This window comes from Saimiri boliviensis, chromosome 1, assembly GCF_048565385.1.
Source record: "Saimiri boliviensis isolate mSaiBol1 chromosome 1, mSaiBol1.pri, whole genome shotgun sequence".
In the NCBI taxonomy this organism is placed as follows: Eukaryota; Metazoa; Chordata; class Mammalia; order Primates; family Cebidae; genus Saimiri; species Saimiri boliviensis.
The window spans coordinates 182,847,211-182,869,211 of record NC_133449.1 but is presented as its reverse complement, the minus strand read 5'-3'; the positions used below and the strand labels follow the sequence as shown (position 1 = coordinate 182,869,211).

The 22,001-nt window shown below is 40.5% G+C and overlaps 1 long non-coding RNA gene across 2 annotated transcripts in view; it reads right to left on the bottom strand.

The window, feature by feature from the left end:
• Positions 1-5,023: 5,023 nt before the first annotated feature.
• Positions 5,024-22,001, bottom strand: part of LOC141580549 (uncharacterized) — a 55,713-nt gene continuing 38,735 nt past the window's right edge. For both annotated transcript variants that reach the window (XR_012512754.1, XR_012512755.1), the window contains exons 4-5: positions 6,401-6,525; positions 5,024-5,298 (exon numbers count right to left, since the gene is read on the bottom strand). This is a non-coding gene — a long non-coding RNA (uncharacterized LOC141580549). The remainder of the gene's footprint in view (positions 5,299-6,400; positions 6,526-22,001) is intronic.

The following is a 22,001-nucleotide window of genomic DNA, read 5'->3' as shown; positions in this document are numbered from 1 at the left end:
TGAAACTATTTTTTATCCAAAATTGCCAAATATCTTACATTTTCCTTGTTGAGAAGAAACACACGTGTTCTTCAGTATATCACGAAGACATCAACTTCTTATTCTGTTGAATGAAAAAAATTTTCTTAGAACATATTTTCTTCATAGGTGTCTGATTTCCTATCCTAATTTGGTCAATAACAGATTCCTACAGAACTGTGAAAAGGCATTGTTTCATTTTCTTCTGGTGGTATTACAAATGAGAAGTTCGATGCCAATTTTAATTTTTCTGTAACTTTTTTTCTTGACACTCTTTAGCTTTTTTTTCTGCCCATTTTTAGTGATTAATTCCATAAGAATGAATTTGAGGATATCTATATATTTACTCTGCTTCATATTCAATCTTCAGTCTTTTTATTTTGAATTCCTGGAGATTTTCTTCTACTATTTTTTTTTAGTTAAAAATAAATAATTTGCATACCATAAAATTCACTCTTTTAAAGCACACAAAGAAATGGGTTTGTATATTCACAAAGCTGAGCAACCATTACCACAATCTAGCTTCAGAATATTTTCATCACCCCCAAAAGAAATCTCACACCCATTAGCAGTCACTCACTCATTCCCCCTTTCCCCTAGTCCCTGGAAACCACTAATTTACTTTGTCTCTATGGCTTTACGTATTCTGGATGTTTCATGTAAATGGAATGATATAATATGTGGCCTTTGTGTCTGGTTTCTTTCACTCAGCATAATGTTGTCAAGGTTCATACATGTTGTAGCATGTAGCTCCTTTCCTTTTTTGTGACTGGACAATATTTCATTGCATGTATATACCACATTTTATTTATCCATGCTTCACCTATGTTTTGTTTAATGATTTTCTCCTGCACATTTTTTTTTCAGTCTTCTGACAGTTCTGTTAGGTGGGTGTAGGACTTCTATTGATTCTCTGATTTTAACTTTTCATTCATTATTTGATTTCTTTCTTTTTACTCATCATTTTGGTAATTTCCTTGATTTTATTTTTTAGTCTTTGTGTTACAGGTAAGATTTTAGCAGCCATATTTTTATGAGACTGAAGTGCTACCGACTGAGCTAATGAGGCACCTTGGCCAACACTTTCTTGTTTTCTGGCTGTTCCTTTATTTTTATAAAAAAAAAAAACCTCCTTTTGGCCAGATGCAGTGGCTCATGCTTGTAATCCCAGTGCTTCAGGAGGCTGGGGTGGGAGAATGGTTTGAGGCCTGGAGTTTAAGACTAGCCTGGGCAACAAAGCAAGGTACCCATCTCTACCAGTATTAAAAAAAAAAATTAGCCAAGCATAGTGACACATGTCTGTAGTCTCAGCTACTCCATAGTAGGCTGAGGTAGGAGGATCCCTCAAGCCCAGGAATTTGAGGCTGCAGTGAACTATTTGACGCCACTGCACTGGAGTGCCACTGCACTCCAGCGTAAGCAACAGAATGACACCCTGTGTCAAAAAAAAAGCCTCTTTTGTTTTTTGTTTTGCATGACATTTAGTTTACATTTATTGAGTGCCCATTGAGGTATGCTAGGCTGATGTAAGACAATCCCAAATGTCCTACTTAGAGAGACAGGAAGCAACTCCTTAGGCAGACATATCCACTGTGTTGTGAATTAAGTAAAATAAAGAACTTCAGAATGCCTGGTACCTGTTGTGTACTTGGTTTACACTGAGACTTTCTTTCTCTTGCTTCTGAGTCTGTCAGGTTAGCTTAATGCCTTTGTTAAGACGGAGCCAGCCTTTCTGTTTGTCACTCTCCTGTGCTGTTAGAAAAGTGGACAAAGTCCCTAGCACTGCTGCAAACCAAGTCAGATGTGAACAACTTCAGCTTTCTTTCCTTTCATGGTTTGTGTTTCTTTTTTGAAGTTCAGGTTTATTGAGGCATAATTTACAGAGAGTAAAATTCATCTGCTTAAGGTGTTGTTTGATGAGTTTTGATAAATGCATACAGGCATGTTACTATAGTCACACTCAAGATAGAGAATAGTTTCATCAACCCACAAAGTTCACTTGGGCCCATTCTCAAATCTCTCTTCTTGACAGTGGATTTCTTCAAGTGGTTAGTGCTCAATCCTATAGATCAGTGTCATGGGTTTTCCCTGCTGTTGTGTGCTCTTACAAGCTTCTCTATTGACTCTTAGGGCTGGAGAGTCCGACTGTGAACACTGCCAGGGGAACGTGCTTCCTTTAGGGCATGTGGGTGCGGAGCAGGAAGAAAGCAGTTCTCCAGCGTAAATTTTCTAGCCTCTAATTGCTTTGATGCAAGGGGATAGGAATGAGATGGGAGGGGCTACCTGCACCAGGTATTTCATAAATACTTCTTTTATTAATTACACTGATGACTGCTCTGCATCCTGCTTCTGCTCTGGTTTCTTGCTATCTACAAATTTAGGGTCTCCTAGGACTCTGACATAAAGAAAGGCTCCCACCTGTGCTGTAGCCTTCTTCCAAGCGCATTCTGGGCCTCAGCTTCCTTTGCTCTGGTTTATCCAGTACTATGGTCCTGTCCTCATTCTTCTTGCCAAGAACTTCACAAAAGTATATTTCTCTCAGATGGCCTTCCTTCTGGTCATAGCAGTGTCATTAATTTATTTCTGCCTTATTTCTTTACTGTAAATGTCATGTGACTTTGCAAGGGGAAAGTGAACTTGAGTACCCGGCATGCCATTCTGAAGAGTAAGTCTTCAAGGATCCAATTCATAAGAATCTACGGTACATTCAAGATGTCAGCAAATAGTCAAATTATCTGGATGTCTTCTTCTTTTTTTTTTTTGAGACGGAGTTTTGCTCTTGTTACCCAGGCTGGAGTGCAATGGCGCGATCTCGGCTCACCGCAACCTCCGCCTCCTGGGTTCAGGCAATTCTCCTGCCTCAGCCTCCTGAGTAGCTGGGATTACAGGCACACGCCACCATGCCCAGCTAATTTTTTTTTGTATTTTTAGTAGAGACGGGGTTTCACCATGTTGACCAGGATGGTCTTGATCTCTTGACCTTGTGATCCACCCGCCTCAGCCTCCCAAAGTGCTGGGATTACAGGCTTGAGCCACCGCGCCCGGCTCCTTGGATGTCTTCTTAAGTGAAATAATTCTTCAGGAAAAGGAGCAGGTTCCCTGACTCATACTCACATCAGCATATACTTTGGCTCTCTTCATTCAAGTTATTTTCTTTTTTCCCAGTAAAATAAAGTACTAATTAAAAGAAAAAATGAATAGATTCTCACAGGTAGTGTCGGGAAGTATCCAAAAGACACTTAGATATTGACATCTTTGAGAAGTTTAGCGTAGTTTTTTAGCTATTCTGTAAATATGGCCTGATAGCAGGTTACCGCCCCAACTTACATGTTTGTGACATGAGTGGAAGCTACAATTTAACTTTTACCAATGTGGAACCTGAAACGGGGGCAGCTTGACCTGGGTCATAAATTCAAACGGGACTCAAGACATTATATTAAAATCTACTAAAGTGGATATAAAAATATAAAACACTTAATACCTCACCTCAATTCCCACTAATTTTTTGAAAGAAATTATTCAGAAAAGGAAAACTTATTTAAAAACAAAACTAAAACACCCATTTATCTTTCTGAAGTGTAGATGACCATTATCTTTCCATTTAGGGCTTTTCTTTCTCTCTCTTAAAAATTCAAGGGGAGTTGGAGAGGCTATAAAAGTCTGTCTGTCGCATGCAAAAAAAAAAAAAAAAAAAAAAGCTTTCTGTAGGCAAAAATCTCTGACGAGTGGGCTGCAGCCTCCTCCCCGTGAGATCTTGCAGGTATAATATTCTGGCAAAAATGACTTCATTCCGTGAGAGGGAAGGAAGACAGGACATCACAGCTTTCAAACCTCTTATGAGAGGACAGTGTCCACCGTCCTGGAGTGGGAAGGTGGCAAAGGTCTCACATTCGCTTGCCTTTTGTGTCTTTTGGGTCCTCGTTGTGATCTCTTTCCATGTCCCCCGCCGGCAGCACCTGGCCACGGTCAAGGGCCACGGTAAGGGCTCTCAGGCGTTGGAGCCGGTGAGTCATCTGACCTTCACCGCGCTGAGCTCCTGACAGATGTTACACAGGTCAGGGATGTTTGGGCAAACCTCTCACCCTGGCTTTGGAGTCTAGTACAGTTCTGCCACTAAAGCTCAACCTTCCTCTGGGTTCAGTTTTCTCACTTGTAAAAAGGGGTCCCTAATACCTGCCCACCTTACAGGAAGTAACATAAGCCAGGGAGGGTATTGGCGAGTGCGTTTTGGAAAGCACAAAGCTCTCTTGCAAATGTAAGAGATGTTATTACTGCTTCCCTTACCCTGGCTCTAGTTCCAGCCCGGGGCCTGCCCACAAAACCGGCTGTTCCTGTTTCCTCCGTGCCCCGCGGTGGCACCGGGGGCGCTGGTGCGCGGGGCCCCGAGGTCCCCGCCCGGGCCCGCCGCAGACTGCTCTGCGGAAGCGGCTCGCTGCACGGCCCGCCTCGTCCTCGCGCCGGGGACCCTGGGGCGGGTGACCTCGCCGGGTCGGGGCCTGGCGGAGGCCGGAGGAAAGCCAGTGCGCCGACACCCGGGAAGGCGCGCAGTGTGGCTCAGGCGCGACGGAGTGCAAGAACCGGGTGCGGGTGCCGCTCGAGGGGAGGCGAGCTCCGGCGACCAGGAAGCAGGAAGCCCGGGCAAGCTCCCTGTGCCCTGCACGGTCCCTGCTGCCTTTCAAGTGGCTTCCTCCCTCAGCTCTTCCGGACGTGGGCGCATCTGCCCACAAGGCGTCTCTGCCCCGTTCCCTGGGCGGCCGGGGGCGCGGAGGCGACGCGGGAGGCCGAGGGAGGAGAGCGAGCGGCGCACCGCCCTCTAGCGGCCGGAGCGGGGACGCCCAGGGCGCCGGCTTTGCATCTGGACCTCGAGAAGCGCGTGCACAACATGTCTTTTTTGCTTGACACTTGAAGAAATCTGTTATTTGGCTTTATTCCTGAAAGGAAAAATAGGCAATTGAGATAAATGAAAAAGAGAGGCATCATTAAGAAAAACGAACGAAATCATCAGTGAATTTTTATGGCATCTAAAATTTTAGTTTTTGATAATTAAAACATAGGGTAGGCTGCAGATGAGACTGTAACATCCCTTGTCGTAGTTTGTACACGTCGTTCCTCAAGTGTCAAATAATACGGCCATCAGCAGCAAAAAAGCGTATTAGTGGGATTTCAGGGGATGAGCTCTCTCTCATCAGCAGCCATTCCATCCCATTTTCTTCTCAGGACTGGTTTCTGCTGTTCACTTTCTTCCCCTCGTTGCCCCATTGGACAGGGAAAGGGATGAAGCTGGAAGGCAGGGAAAGGTATATGAGTCAAAGTTAAACTCAGATATTGGAACCCTTGTGTTGAAACCCTGGTGTCCCCAGGCTTGAAGCTAACTGCATGGCACTCACCCTCTTTTTTTTTTTTTTTTTTTTTTGAGACAGGAGTCTCCCTCTGTTGCCCAGACTGGAGTGCAGTGATGCCATCTCGGCTCACTGCAACTCCTGCCTCCTGGGTTCAAGCGATTCTCCTGTCTCAGCCTCCCGAGTAGCTGGGATTACAGGCACACGCTGCCACCCCAGCTAATTTTTTTGTATTTTAGTAGAGACGGGATTTCAACGTGTTGCCCAGGCTGGTCTCGAACTCCTGAGCCCAGGCAATCTGCCTGCCTCGGCCTCCCAAAGTGCTGGAATTAGAGGTGTGAGCCACCCCGCTGGCCAGCGCTCACCCTTTAAATGGCCAACATCAAGCGAGAAGGCAGAGAGGTCCCAGAGTAAGCAACCACCCCAGGGAGGGAGAGACAGGAGTGAAATCTGTTCTGGGAGTCCCGGTTCTTAGAGTTTGTTCATCTTTGGAGAAAAGTCACAGAGTCAAGAGATTTACAAAGTGAGATGAATGAAAGAAAGAAAATAAACAATTGTTGGATCTGTCAGGAAAGGAGAATGTGGCATTGACCAAGGACCATTATATTCCTTGTGCCTTACATATATTACCTATCCCTCCCAGCAGCCCAGTGAGATGGGCCTGTTTTGTGGTTCCGTTTTGCAGATGGGGAGACTGAGGCACGTGAAATCTGTTTGCCAACCCCACATGGGTTTGCAGATCTTTGATTTGAATCTCAGCCTCTGTCATTTTAAATCTTGTGTTATTCTCTTAATGGGAAGCAAGAAAAACATATTTGTGTCCTAATAACCCAATAGAACTGTGGTATTTTAGTGCTGGAAAAGTGCCTGGGGCCACTTCTTCAATCTCTTTCAATGCCTTTATTTCAAAGTTGAAGAGACAGAATTGCCCAGAGTTGGGCAAGGCAGGCTTGGAATGCTGTCCCATGTCAGTGAAGGGCACCCACCATCCATCCAAGTCTTTTAGCACAAATCTAGACACCATCTTGGTGACTCCCCAGTACCTCTTTCGTGGGATCCATTTGTAAGTCCTATAAGCTCCAGCTCTGAAGAATTGAATCCTTCCCCTTCTCTCTCCTGAGTTTATGCAGTAGTCTCCTAATCGATATTTCTAATTCCACTCTCCACCCTGTAGTCACAGTGATGTTTAAAAAAAATGAAATGATTTCATTCCTCTGCGTAAAGTACATCACATACATCTCATACTCTTAGATTAAAATCTAAACTCCTCACATAGCTGCTAGATCCTCCACAAGCTCATCCGTTTCTGTTGATCTTGCCAGGGCCCCTCCCTTCCTCCTACTCCCTGCTCTTGCCACACTGGCCTCCTTTCTGTGCCCGGGACATATTAGGGATGCGATGCCGGAAACAATCTTTCTTGGAATCTAGTTAGCACCTTCCCATCCATCAGGTCTCTGCTCTAATGGCAGAAAAACCTTCCCTGGCAGCTGTACTCCAAGTGCTCCTATAAAATCACACTATCACATCAACCCCTTTATTTTCTTCATAGCACTCATCACTGGCTATAATCTTCTTGATAATCTGTATACTTATCTTTATCCACTAGAATGTAAGCTGGGGATTTTGCTGTATTGTTCATGACTACTTTCCAAGGCTTAGACCAAGTCCTGATACATAGAAAATACTCAAAAATATCTGTTGATTAAGTAAGTGACCAAGGGGGGCTTCTTGATTCCAGGCCAGTGCCCCTTCCTTCACTGGCCCACTACGATATAAGCCTGTGACATACTTAGGAGGCTGAAGACAGAAAGGTTACCTCCAAATGCTAGCAGAGTCAGGAGAATGAAGAATTTGAAAAAAGAGAGAGCCGAAACAGACTGAAAACCATGGGAAGGGAGAGTGGGGATTAAGTCTGGACTATGGCCTGTGACAAGATCGCCAGTGAATGTTTCTTGATTTATCTACAAGCACTGTGATGGGGTCTTACTACATATAACAGCAAATTCCAAAGCAGCAATGACAGCAGAAAACAACGAAGGCAAAGGAAGCAAACCCCGGGAAGAGAAAGCAGTTTTTGGATAATGGTTTCTTCATCTCAGCAATTATCATGTATTTCAAATAAGCGGTAACAATATTTTTATTTGTACACTTTCTTAGAAAATAAAAATGATCTTACCGAATTTCAAAAAGGAAATGATCAAAGCACACTTTTACATTTTTCTTGCTATTTTATCTTATTTACAGGTGTAATGGTTACCATTCAGGTGAGGTGGCATATTCTGAAGCATCCAGAAGCTTTCTCTCCAACAAAATTATCTTCCTCATTTTACTTAAATTTTGTATAAGTAGCTGAATGGTGGTTTAAAATGCTGACAATCAAGATCAACAAAGGCTGAGAAGGCACTACACACAATCCTGTGATCCTTGAACATGACACATAGACTTTGAGAACTTTGAGGACACGCTCTGTGCTCTGTTCAGTTTAGTGTCCTGAGGTCAAGGACATATGGTGTTATGCTAGGCACTTGGGAAACAGTCACTATCTTCAGGGTGCATAGTAGATGTTCAATAAATGTTTAAGATATAGTGGGGGAGCAGGTATGAAATTGCAATAAAAAGTAGTACAGGGTAAATGTCCCAAGAGAAGTGTAAAACTTGGAGATATAAAGGAGGAAATTATGGCTTTTCAGAGGGGTCAGGGAGAACTTTATGAAGGGCGTATTTGAAGATAGAAAAGATGGACACTTATGATTAAATGGATGAATGCATGTATTAAATTGCCAAAGGACAGAAAACTCTAAGCAAACACAGAGGCAGGAAAGCATCACGAGTGTAGGATTCAAGCAGGGGAAGAAAAGCCAAATGTCTGGAGCAGCAGGTTGAGGAGACTGTGCTGTTGAGGTCTTGGGCCCAAGTAGACGCCAGTAGAGTTTGCTGAACGTTTCTGTAAGCCTTCATCCCACCTTGCTGGAGGTAAATTCAATCTGTCATTGGAGTGTTCTCTCTCTCTTCTTCAGTAAATCAGAGAGTTTGTGGTTCCTTAAAACAGAGGAGAATTGCCCCTAAGTTTTGGCTCATTATGGTGGTCCTAAAATTGTCACGGACCCTTGAATGGCAGTGACTCTGTTTCTCTGCTCTTGGCCTGCAGGCATCTTTCTTCACAATGGAAGCCCTGTTGCCCAGGGTACAGCCTCGCTAACTTTAGCACACAGTCAGGCCCCCTCTGAGGTCTTGTCTTTTCCCCCAGCTTCTGCCAGACGTAGGACACAGGCTCCTTGACGATCCTGGAAACCACCATGCCTTCCTGGTACAGGGCAGTCTCCTACCTGTGTTCTTCTACCTGTGTTCCTCCAGCATAATCCACTTCAGGAACCCAAGCTCTTAAAGACCAGACACAAGCAGGGGTCGTGGGGCATTTGCTTTCAAGCTTCTGCCACAGACTTCCCTGAGGTAAGGCAGCAATTAGCCTGGCTACTTGCTTAGACTAGGGGAGGAAAACACTGGCAATACAAAGCACAGATGAATAGTTCAATAAATTATCCTTCATATGCTTAACTGGGTGGACAATGAGAAGGCACTGAAGGTTAATGAAGAATAGTATTCCTACTTTATTATTCCACCTTTTTCTTCCATTAGATGAAGAATGGAAGGGAAGATGAAAAGCAGAAGGAAAGCGTGGTGGAGAATGCTGAACATTGGAGATCTGGAGGACACGGTCTTAGCGGGAACTCATTTGTCTTGGCCAGCTAAGCTCTGGGCTGCCCATTTCCTCTTTCCCTTCACTTGGTTTAATCAAGGCTGAAGCAGGCGACCCTGCTAATAGGGTTAAGAGGTTTCCTTTTGCATCTAGGTGGAAATCAACTCTTCGTTTGTTCCTGGACATTATATTAACTTTGAAAGCTATCTATAGGGAGTTTTTAGCGGAGACTATTTTCAAACAGGCCTTCTGTGGAGGAAGACATTCACTAAGCCTCTAGTAACAGAAACCCAGAAAAAAAAGTGACTTAAAAAATTAGGGGTCCGATTATTCTTATTTACATCTGGAAGCAGAGTCAGGGCTCATACTGAGGATTTGCAAAGCTCCCAGGATCCTCCTGTATTTCTGCTCAGTCATTCTTACCACGTTTTTGGGGCCTGGTGATCACAATACTGTGGCTCCATCTCCAACACGATGTATCTAGGCAGGAGGAAGGTACGCGCAAAGCATCCAGACACTTGAGTCTATCTGCCTTTTAAAGATCTTTCGCAGAAGTTTCATCCTTTGACTTTCACTTGTATTTCATTGGCCAGAGCTGTGTTACATGGCCAGTCATAGGTGCAAAGGGGGCAGGGAAATGAAGTTTTCAGCTAAGCACATTGCCCCTGAGGAAAATTCAGGTTGGTTTGTAAAGAAGAAATGGATACTGAATAGACGACTAACAGTGACTGCCACATTCTGTACCATTTTGTCTTTTTATCCAAGTTAATGCACCTTCTGGAAGAGCAAACCAAATTTTAGCAAGCATAAATAAATCTTCTATCAATGCTTCTCTCTGCTGTGCATCCAGCAAAATGAATATAAGGAGGAATTTTTGTATTGGTATCTCATATTATGCACAATTTCCCTCTATTCACACAGGTCATACTGAACTGATTATATTTAGGGTTGCATAAATGTAGTTATTTACACAGCTCCCTGTATGGCCAGTCCTTGATTAAATGTCTTTTAGTGCTTTCTTCTTCTGTCACTTTTTACTTTTTTATGTGGGCTATCATCTCTTCTATATCGGTAGTTCAATTATAACTTAAATTCGACTTCCATATCTTTATGAGCCAGTTATCGCTTATGACTACATGGTCCTATACGTCCAACTTTATTCAGAATAAGGACTAGTCCCACAGATGCCTTAGATTCAACATACCCAAGGGGATCTTAGTATCTTTCTCTCCCACACTTGTACTTCCTCTGTGTTTATTCACCTTGGTGAGCACACATGCCCACACCAGAAACCTGTCATTCCTGAGTCTTCCCTTATATTTCTTCCTCCGCATGAGCATTTGATGTTTCAAGTTTTGACCAGATAGTGTACTGAGTATTCTCAAATGTGTCCTCTTTTCTCTAATCCATTGCTACCCCTTGGGTTCACCTAGTTTGGACTGGTTGTTTTTAGCTATTTGTTGCTGTATGAAGAGCTGTCTGTTAGATTTCATCAATAACTCCGTATCATCCAGAATCTGCAGCTCTTTGGGGTAATTTTTAAATTACTGTGTTTTCGTTTGATAATATTTTAAAACATACGAACAACTGTGGATCACCTCAATGGCTACCTTAGAGCTGAGTCCTGATAATTGATTTTTTTTTCTCTGCACTTGCATCTTGTTTTCATTGTACCAACGAGCATTACTATAATTATTAAGAGCTTGTGCAAAAAAGGACAGGGGAAATTTGTACCTCAAAATGAGGCATTTGGGATAGATAAAGTTCTAGGAAGTCACTGTCTTTTGTGGTATTAACAAAGGTTTTACCCTAGTTCAAAGAAGTAAAGCCATCCTGTGGTCCAGGTGGTATAAGCTGCTGAATTCAAAAGCACCTGCACTGTGATAGTCCAGTGTTGGCAGTGGAAATCTGTCTCCATACATGTGATGACATCAGTCACATTTAATTAATATATTAATTTGAATTGTATTGTTTTTGTTAGTTTATACACATTTTTATAGTTGCAAAACCGCTACAAGCATAAGATGCTTGCACTTAATTTTAAGTTTGCATATATCTAAATAATATGGAAAATATCTAAGTGGAGTTTTGGCTCTAGGATAATTTATCCTTTTAAAGAGGGTGCATATATAAGTGAAGTGGGTTAGCCCGGGGTCAGCAAACTTTTTATGTAAAGAGCTGTATAGTAAATATGCTAGGCTTTGGTGGCCATACAGTCTCTGCCATAACTACCCGACTCTGATGTTGAAGTATGAAGGTAGCCATAGACAGTATGTAAACAAGTGAGCATGTCCGTGTTCAGTACAACTTTGTTTACAAAACCGGGCTAGATTTGGACTCCATGTCCAGTTTGCCAAGCTCTGGTCTAGAGAATACAATCCAAATCCTTTGGCTTGATGTACAGTCTGTTCATCTCTCTAGACTCATCTCCTACTCAGTATTCCGAACATGCCCTGTGCTCTAGCTGAACAAAACTACTTGTGTTTCCCAAGCACGTCACCCTCTTCCGCTATTCCATGCCTTAACAAAGGCTCCCTGAGATATCTTTCCCTGTTTTCTTAAACTTACTGCCTCCTTCTCACTCTTTAAGATAAAACTTAAAAATTGCCTCCTCCTGGAAGCTTCTCTGGCCCCTTGAGCTGAGTTTATGCTTTTCTATACTTGCTCTGTACTCCCAGAACAATTTTGGGAAACTTAACCTGTATTGCAATTGGGCATTTACTTGATTATTGGACAGTCTGCTGTTCTAGACAGTTTCCTTGAGAGAACTGAGAGAATCCTGTCTTTTTTTACTGCCGCTCGAGCTGCTCTACATGTTGCTCCCAGATTTAGGGAGTGATAGAGAGAACAGAGGAAATAGTATTAATTCCATATTGACTTCCCATTTCCCCAAAGAAACTGAGAAAGAAATCCCAGAAATGTCTGAGTTTCCTTTGAATTGGCAGTAAGGTATTTTTCCATTTATGGAAGTGGTCTTGTGATCTAAGTGAGTTAAAAAAAAATACAGGGGGTTTTATGATGGCACATCTGGGTTTTGGGAGTGTAAACTTCATGCCGATTATAGAAGTTATTTGACTTTGATAAATGGTGGGACTTCATTGAAAAATAAGAGACAAAGAAGAAGAAAAAGAAAACATGCTGTCTGTGTTTGGGGTATGGGTAGGTAGTCTGAGCTGGGGGAGACAATAATGAAAGCCTGGATTTTTAAATCCTAAAGCAGGAAGAAGCCCCGAGGGGACCGTTCAGGGAGCAAGCCTGTGAGTGGTGAAAACGGCCTAACTAAGTCCTGGGCAGGGTGAGATTTGAGGACTCAGGGCCAGGGATGTTGGACTTTCCCCCTCCCTCCGCCTCTTTGCCCTTCCTTGCTTCTCCCTGCTCCCTTCCTCTATTTCTGTTGTCTAGATGTTTCTACCCTGTGATGTCTTTTGTGGAATATTTGGGAAATGTTAATGTTAGGCATCTAATTGTTAAAATCAAACTCTTTGGTCCTATGTAGTTCTCATTCAATGATGTTGATGATTTTATACAAATGTGTTGACATTTTACCACATTATGTTTTTAACAGGGTGTAAACTTTGGACTATATATATTGAGATGGAGTTTTGCTCTGTCACCCAGGCTGGAGTGCAGGGGCATGATCTTGGCTCACTGCAACCTCCACCTCCTGGATTCAACCAATTCTTCTGCCTCAGCCTCCTGAGTAGCTGGGACTACAGATGTGCACAACCATGCCCAGCTAATTTCTGTGTTTTTGGTAGAGATGGGGTTTCACCATGTTGTCCAGGCTGGTCTCAAACTCCTGAACTCAGTGATCTGCCTGCCTTGGCCTCCCAAATTTCTAGGATTATAAGTGTGAACCACCATGCCTGGGCTCAGACAATATTTTTTATTAAAAATAACTTAGGGTTTTCCTTTAGTCAACACATGGAGGTTACTGGTCCTTCTCTAGAAACATTACCCTCATCATCATCATCATCGTCATCATCATCACACCATTGATATGGTTATGATATGCCAGGCACTGCACATGTAGCAACTCAGTGATCACCCCAACCATACAGGAAAATTTCTATGATGACCCATGTTACAGATGTGGACACAGAAAGGTTAAGTAACTTGCCCAAAGTCATATAGGTGGGAAGTAGCAGGGCAGTCTGGCTCCTGAGGTGATGTGCTTCACCTCCACACTTCACTTCCTCTCCAGATTCGAATTCCCAAACTTGCGGATTTCTTCTAATTGTGTTAGGATATTCATCCCCCATCCACGCCTATTTATGATCTATATCCACCTTTTGCAAATAAAGCCAATAAAGCCTTGTCTGTATAATGATCTGTGTAAATGTCTCTTGGTGTTAATATGGCTCATGAGGAAATAGAAATTGTATTTTGCAGTCCTTGTCTGGTTTCCTCAGTAATGGATTATGTCTACAGGATATGAACTCAATAGGTTAGAAAAGTGAAAGAATCATCATCAGTAACGGTACAACTGACATCATGTGGCTCCCGAGGTGATATGTTGAGAAGGACAAACATCACCTATGTGATAGTACTGCCAAAATTACTCAATCTAATCATGAGTAAACAAACAAACACACATTAAAGGACATCCTGCAAAGCTGCCGGCCAAGACCCTTCACAGGCATCAATGTCCCAAAAGACACAAACGCTGAGGAACGCTTGAGATTGATGGGGACTAAAGAGACAAGATAACCAAAGGAATGCATGAGATTTGTTTGGATCCTGGATTGGGGGGAAAAAAGCAGTTATACAGGATGTTATTGCAACACATGGGAAATTTTGAATATAGACTGTGTATTAGACAATGCTGAAGTTCCTGAGCAATAACTATATGCTGGTTGTATAGGAGAATGCCTTTGCTCTTAGGGGATAGATGATGGAACACACACACACACACACACACACACACACACACACACGAGAGAGAGAGAGAGAGAGAGAGAGAGAGAGAGAGAGAGAGAATACACACTGTGTATATGTATGTATATGCATATATATACACACATACGGTTTTTTATATATATACTTTCTATATACATAAAGTTAACAAAATGTTAACACTTAATGGATCTAGATGAATGTTAAATGGATGATTATTGTAGTACTCTTGCAACTTTTCTGAAGGTTTGAAATGTTCATAATTTAAAAATATATCTGGGAGTACAGAAAGAGTGGGAACATAGATCAGGCAAGATCAGTCCAGCATTGATTGCTGTTGAAGCTTAGGGTCAAGCATATAGGGGTTCATTAAATTATTCTGTCCACTCTTTTAGATGTTTGAGAGTTTTGCCCATAAGGTTTTTTTTAAAAAGAGAATGATTCAGTCAGATTTCCTGCTGCTGACTCTCAATAAATGTTTGATGAGAATAAACTGCCATGACAGTTTGTTCAGACAGATGGTTTCTCTACCTATGACTTACCCTCACCCCTACTTCTATGCAGCCCCTGGTACTATTTTCCCTTGCCTGGACCCTGACCCCATCTCCTATTTATTATCCAGTCTGAAGCCAAGGTGATATTTTGTTAAATGCAAAATTAATAACACAAGCCCTGCCTGAAACTATTCAAAGTCCACCCAGTGTTTTAGGAGGAAATTTTCTATCTTTGTTCAGCTTGGGCTCTCCTCACTCACTGGCTCCTTTCTCTGGGTTCTGGCCACAGGGCAGTTTTAGATCTCTTATTCTTGTCCCAGTCTTCCCTACACCTACGTAGAGCCTTGCCCCTCAGACCAGAATGCTCTTTCCCTCTTCATTGAGTAAGGGCTTATCCATTCTTTAAATATCAGTTCAATATCACATCGTCATGAAATCCTTCCCCAGTCTATCTGCTTAGCATGAAGCCCCAGCATGGGCCTGGTAACACGTCCCTTTCTCGGCTAACATCCCAGTTGGAATTATAACTCTTTGTGATTGGCTAATGCCTTCCTCGAGGTGGAAAGCTCTCCAATGTCTCTGTCGTGCTCCTCATTGTATCCACAGAAGGTGCTTGATATTAATACATAATTTCATATATTTTTAACCAATTTTTTTCATTAACATTATTTAGAATTTTTATCTTTTTTTTTTTTTTTTTTTTTTTTTTGGCAGAGTTTTGCTCTTGTTACCCAGGCTGGAGTGCAATGGCGCGATCTCGGCTCACTGCAACCTCCGCCTCTTGGGTTCAGGCAATTCTCCTGCCTCAGCCTCCTGAGTAGCTGGGATTACAGGCACGCGCCACCATGCCCAGCTAATTTTTAGTATTTTTAGTAGAGACGGGGTTTCACCATGTTGACCAGGATGGTCTCGATCTCTTGACCTCGTGATCCACCCGCCTCGGCCTCCCAAAGTGCTGGGATTACAGGCTTGAGCCACCAAGCCCGGCTTAGAATTTTAGAATTTTTATCTTTATAGAGCTCCTTTGTACTTATCTTTAAAAGGATAGGTGACTGTCTCCTGAAGCTTAATTTCAGTTCTTAAACTGATGTGATCCCCTCTGACAATATGGAAACATTATTGTCATAATGCTCCTTGAAAAATTGGTTAAGTCACTTGGCTTCTGTTTCCTTTCATAATCAATATGACTTCATGCAAAATGATGCAGCAGTTCACATCATTCTGTCAGCCCCCATCAAGGAAATATTGTTTTCTAAAATTAAAATTGTGAATCAACTCACAGGAGGATGTTGTCAAATAAACAAAGAATCATCACTTACATTACACTGCCAAATTTTTGATAAGCTTAATTCCTCTAAATGCATTTAACTTTAATGAAGAGTAATACAATTTAATAACAACATAAAATGGAATAATTTATCTTTCCAGACCTAGACATTGGGCAGATGTCTTCTGCTTAATAAATTGTGTCAAAACGCAAAAGATTTTTCCTTCTCCTTCAGATTTATTTCTCCTTATTTGTATATATGTGGCTTGGGGAATGATCTATATGTACGTATTTAATTAAATCACTCATCAGGCTATAGTGTTTATGGTTGCACATCTCTGGATTTGTTGTTTCAAGTTTCCGAGGCACTGATATTTATATAACCCAATAAAATTTGATAATTATTAGTGTATTAGTCAAGATTATTTCAGTTGCAAGTGACATATAACCAAACTCAAATTAACTTAAGCAACAGAGGGAACTTATTGCCACATGTAACTGTGGAAAACATAGGTGGAGGCTGGTTTCGGGGGCTAAGATAGGGTTGATAGGGACGTCTCTTCATCTTCTGGCTTGCTTTGCTCTGTGCTCCTGTCATTTTCAGGTAAGCTCTCTTCTTACAGGTGACAGAATGTTCATGAAGCAACACAGTTATTCATCATATGGGGTGAATTTTGGATATTACAGATGGGACAAAAGGCTCCAGCTGAGCCTAAACTGGGGTTTTGATTGTGCCTGGGTGTCTATTTGTGTGATGTGATTTTTTTGGGGGGGCACTTAAGGAGAGGATTCGTTACAAGGCTGCTGGGAGAGGGGCAAACTGGGGAGGAATTACTTGGTGCTGTGTGTTCCAACACGGTCCAAGGATTATTTGCTTGGTGTGAAACTAATTGTGGTTTTTGCCATTAAAAGTAATGGCAAATTGCTTTCGTGAGCCTCTGTGGAAAGTAGAGCTGTAACAGAGGGTGAAATAACAACTTTTTATGAATAATTTCATAAATTATGCGGGTAATGTACAGCCTTGGTACATCAGGGTGTGAAAGCTATATAAAATGCTTCCAGGAAGCAACATCAGTGCAAGACAACACAGCATTTCACAGGGAGGCACCCCCAAAGACTACAGTTTCCCTCTTGAGCACCCTCTGGAGACTCCAGAGCTGCTTGAGTCCCTATGGTATGGAGCAAGAGAGTGGATTTTGGAGAAAGTAGATATAGCTCCTTGCTTATGGAGGATGCTTCCACTTAGTTTTATGGGGATAGATTATATGACCCCAAAAGGTTACTTATAGAGAGTGATCAATGCTGAAAACGTTGTCTGCATTAAATCAGTGAGGGAATGTGAAGATACAAAGTAGCAAAGTTTGCGTGTTGACAAATGCTTCAATTTGATAAGACATGAAATAGACAGCTTATGTGAAAGCCAGTGGCATTGTCACAAGATGTTTCTCGTTGACTGCTTATAAGGCAGCCATGTCGTTGCTCTGTAAAAGCTTCCAAAGATAGCTCCAGTACTAGAAGAAGCATTTCAGTCATGTTGCAAGTATCTGAGCAACATAAAGACTTCTTACATTGGGAATACTCTTCCTATATAACCCCTTCTCTGGTTAAAAACATTAAACAAACTTTAAGAGGCATAAATAATGAGATTTCAGGGATCTACACCTTCAAATCAGTGATGCAGTCTGCAAAAGGTAAGAATAAATTGTTACCAAGGTAAAATCCTCTATTTCTTTTGTTTGTATAAGTTCGGATCTTAAATTAAACTGCTGCTAGCAGAATGCTCATTAAAGTGGATGTAAAATTCCAAATGAAAAGTTATTGATTTCAAAAAGGGTAAACACAACTAAGCCTTTAGAATAATCCAAAGTTATTAAATTACCAATTTAGTTAACTGTTTTTTATTGTATTTTTAGTATCTTGATTGTTTATTAGGTAAACTGCATAAGGCATAACGTTGGAAATGGAACTGAAAGATATCAGCCAATAGTCATTTTCCACAGACATTAAAAAATTAATGGCTTGCTGAAAAATGGTGATGGATTTTGATCTCCATTGCCCCCAGATTTCTGGACCTCATAAAAAACAGAGCTTACTTCATATCTATTTGCAGGAAAGATTAGGATGAGGGTCAGATGATAAATTTTTAGCCACAAGTATCTAGCCAAAAGAACCTGACTTCGCCCTATCACATTTCCCATGTATATTTATGGACTGTACCATTTGGATATTATAATAAAAATTTTTATCTGTCCCTGGAGGCAAAACTGAGTTATATATTAAATGGCTCTTTTCTTTGTTTTCTGCTTAGGTATGCATGTAATGTGGTAACATAATATATATTCCACACTTGTTTCATTCCTGCAGAGAGATAATATTTTTGCAGCTGACAGAGTAAAGACATCCTGTGCTTCCAGAATAAGAGGGAACATATTGTCAGGATAAAATACAGATGTTCCTGTTGTTTTTTTCCACCTCATGGTTGTTTTCAGCAGAGGTTAACTTTCATGGGCATATTTTCCTGTCCTTGTTTGGGTTATTGGACACAGAAGTCTGTAGTAAATTCAGGACTATAAAAGATGGTTTCAAGGAATGTATTTAAAATGTTTTTAGTGGGGGAAAGTAATGCAAAAATTTATCCCTCCCAAAAAGGCTCTTTTCATAAGAATGTTGAAATTAAAATAACTTTCCTATTTCTCTGTGAGGAAGGAAGTTGAGTATGTCTAATTTTTCTTTCTTTAAAAATTTATTTTTCTTAAGTGAGAAATACAAAGTTTCTTTCATTACGGTCTAGAAAAAATAAACAGAATCTTTTGTGACAAAGATGGTATCTAATTGCATCTGATGATTTCCTCTTTCCTATTCTAGAAAGAAATAATCCAAGAAATGTAAAGGGGTTATAACAAAGTCATTTGTGTATCATCATCAGAAACTTTTTACTTATGTTGATGAAGCTCAGGAGTTTTAGTTGGAAATGCTAGATGTGGTAGTAAATGAGGGAGTCACTAATAAGCCACTATTCACATTTTGGCTGTTCATGCTGGCAAAACAAATTCTTCCACTGTAAAAATAAGAGAAATATCACCAGATAAATGAAGACATTTAACGGTCCAAAGGAGGGGGATCAAATATGGGTATTCAGATTAAACAACCTCTAGTAAAACAGACCTGCTAAGTTTTTTAAAGTGAAGATTTTCACCAAAAAGTCAAAATCTAGAAACTAAAAATGTGTCTTGAAAATAAAGAGAAACATAGCTATAAAACATTCTTTCAGAATGTAGAGCATAAATTTCAAGAACTGGAAATTTAGAAGACAGTCAAGAGGCAGGAAGGATGAAAGCAAAAAGAAATAGTATTATCAGAGGAGTTCCAGAAGGAGAAAACAATATAGATGAACGAAAGCAATAGCCAAAGAAATAAAAGAAGGCATTTTTTTCTGAGTTGAAGAATTCTGTTTTCTCATGGAGAAAGCTTACCAAAGACTGGACAGACATAATGAAAAAAGCCATATTCAGGTGGTTCACCATATTTAGATAAAGAACAAACGCTAGAAGCAGCCAACTAGGAAAAAATATCACCCTCCCACCCCACAAGTTTAAATGACATTGGACTTTTTATTTGCAACACTAATACTAGAACACCTTAGAGAAAATGTGTGATTTCTGAAGAAAAGCAATTATGTTCCAATAATTATATACTAAACCTAGCTATTATCAAATGCAAGGCAAATCAAAGCCTGGTTCAGATTTGCAAGAATTCAGAAATTATATGACTCATATATGCTTTTTTTTAAAAAATAAAACTTTAGACCTTTAAGCAAAAGCTAATCAAAATAAAAAATTTTAGAAATGTAAAGACATGTTTAAAAAATAGCAGTGAGCTGCTCAAGGAAATAAGAGAGGACACAAACAAATGGAAAAACATTCCATGCACATAGTTAGGAAGAATCAATATCATAAAAATGGCCATAGTGCCCAAAGTAATTTATAGATTCAGCGCTATCCCCATCAAGCTACCATTGACTTTCTTCATAGAATTAGAAAAAAACTACTTTAAATTTCATATAAAACCAAAAAAGAGCCCATAAAGCCAAGACAATCCTAAGCAAAAAGAACAAAGCTGGAGACATCACACTACCTGACTTCAAACTATACTACAAGGCTACAGTAACCAAAGTCATATGGTACTGGTACCAAAACAGAGATATAGACCAATGGAACAGAACAGAGACCTCAGAATAACACCATAATCTACAACCATCTGATCTTTGACAAACAAGCAATGGGGAAAGGATTCCCTGTTTAATAAATGGTGTTGGAAAAACTGGCTAGCCATATGCAGAAAACTAAAACTGGACCCCTTCCTTACATTTTATACAAAATTAACTTGAGATGGATTAAAGACTTAAATGTAAGATCCAAAACCATAAAATCCCTAGAAGAAAACCTGAGCAATTCCATTCAGGACATAGGCATGGGCAAAGACTTCATAACTAAAATACCAAAAGCAATGACAACAAAAGCCATAATTGACAAATGGGACCTAATTAAACTAAAGAGGTTCTGCACAACAAAAGAAACTATCATCAGAGTGAACAGGAAACCTACAGAATGGGAGAAAATTTTTGTAATCTACCCATCTGACAGAAGTCTAATATCCAGAATCTACAAAGAAACAAATTTATAAGAAAAAAAAAAAACAACCCCATCAAAAAGTGGACAAAGTATATGAACAGACATTTCTCAAAAGTAGACATTTATGAGGCCAATGAGTACATGAAAAAAAGCTCATCATCACTGGTCATTAGAGAAATAAAAATCAAAACCACAATGAGATACCATCTCATGCCAGTTAGAATGGCGATCATTGAAATGTCAGAAAACAATAGATGCCAGAGAAGATGTGGAGAAGATGCTTTTACATTGTTGGTGGAAGTGTAAATTAGTTCCACTATTGTGGAAGACAGTGTGGCAATTCCTTAAGGGCCTAGAACTAGAAATACCATTTGACCCAGCAATCCCATTATTAGGTATATACCCAAAGGAGTATAAATTATTCTGCTATAAAGACATATGCACATGTATGTTTATTTCAGCACTGTTCACAATAGCAAAGACTTGGAACCAATTCAAATGCCTAACAATGATATACTGCATAAAGAAAATGTGGCATATATACACCATAGAATACTATGCAGCCATAAAAAAGGATGAGTTAATGTCCTTTGCAGCAACATGGATGAAGCTGAAAACCATCATTTTCAGCAAACTAACACAGGAACAGAAAACCAAACACCGCATGTTCTCACTCATAAGTGGGAGTTGGACCATGAGAACACATGAACACAGAGAAGGGATCATCACACACTGGGGCCTGTCAGGGGTGGGGGATAGGGGTAGGGATAGCATTAGGAGAAATACCTAATATAGATGACAAGTTGATGGGTGCAGAAAACCACTATGGCACATGTGTACCTATGCAACAAACCTGCACTTTCTGCACATGTATCCCAGAACTTAAAGGATAATTTTTAAAAAACAGAAAGAAAGAAAAAATGTGGCTCATTCTGTTTTGCGCTGCAGAATACCTGAGGCTGGGTAATTTACAAAGAATAGAAATTTATTTCTTGCAGTTCTGGCTACTGAGGTCCAAGATCAAGGCAGAAGCAGGTTTGGTGTCTGGGGAGGTCCTGGTCTCCACCTCCAAGATGGCATCTCAAATGCTGCATCCTACAGAGGGGGCAACACTGTTGTTCACATGGCAGAAGAGTGAAAGGAGGAATGCAAATTCATCCCTTTAAGACAAACCCACTGCCGTGATTACAGCATTGATTCATTTATGAGGGAGGAGCCCTCAAGGCCTAATTATCTCTTAATGATCTTACCTCTTAATACTATTAAAATGGTAATTAAGTTTCCGACACATGCTTTTTGGAGGCCCATTAAGATGACAGCAAATATATACCATATAAATAGTAACCATGAATAAAACTTATTGGGCTATATTAATATCAAGCAAAATAGACTTCCAGATGAAGATTATTACTAGAGATAAAAAAAACTCCATAACAGAGAAAAGATCAGTTTGTCAAGAGGACATAGTAATCTTAAACATGTATTTACCTAATAACTATGTTTAACATCATTTCTGGAACATAGAAAGAATACACTAAATGTAGCTATTATTAATACAAGGATGACTCAGCGCAAGGAAATCCATTAATATAATTAACTATATAAATAGATTTAAAAAGTCGTAGCATTTCAATATGGGCAAAAAAATATATTTGCTAA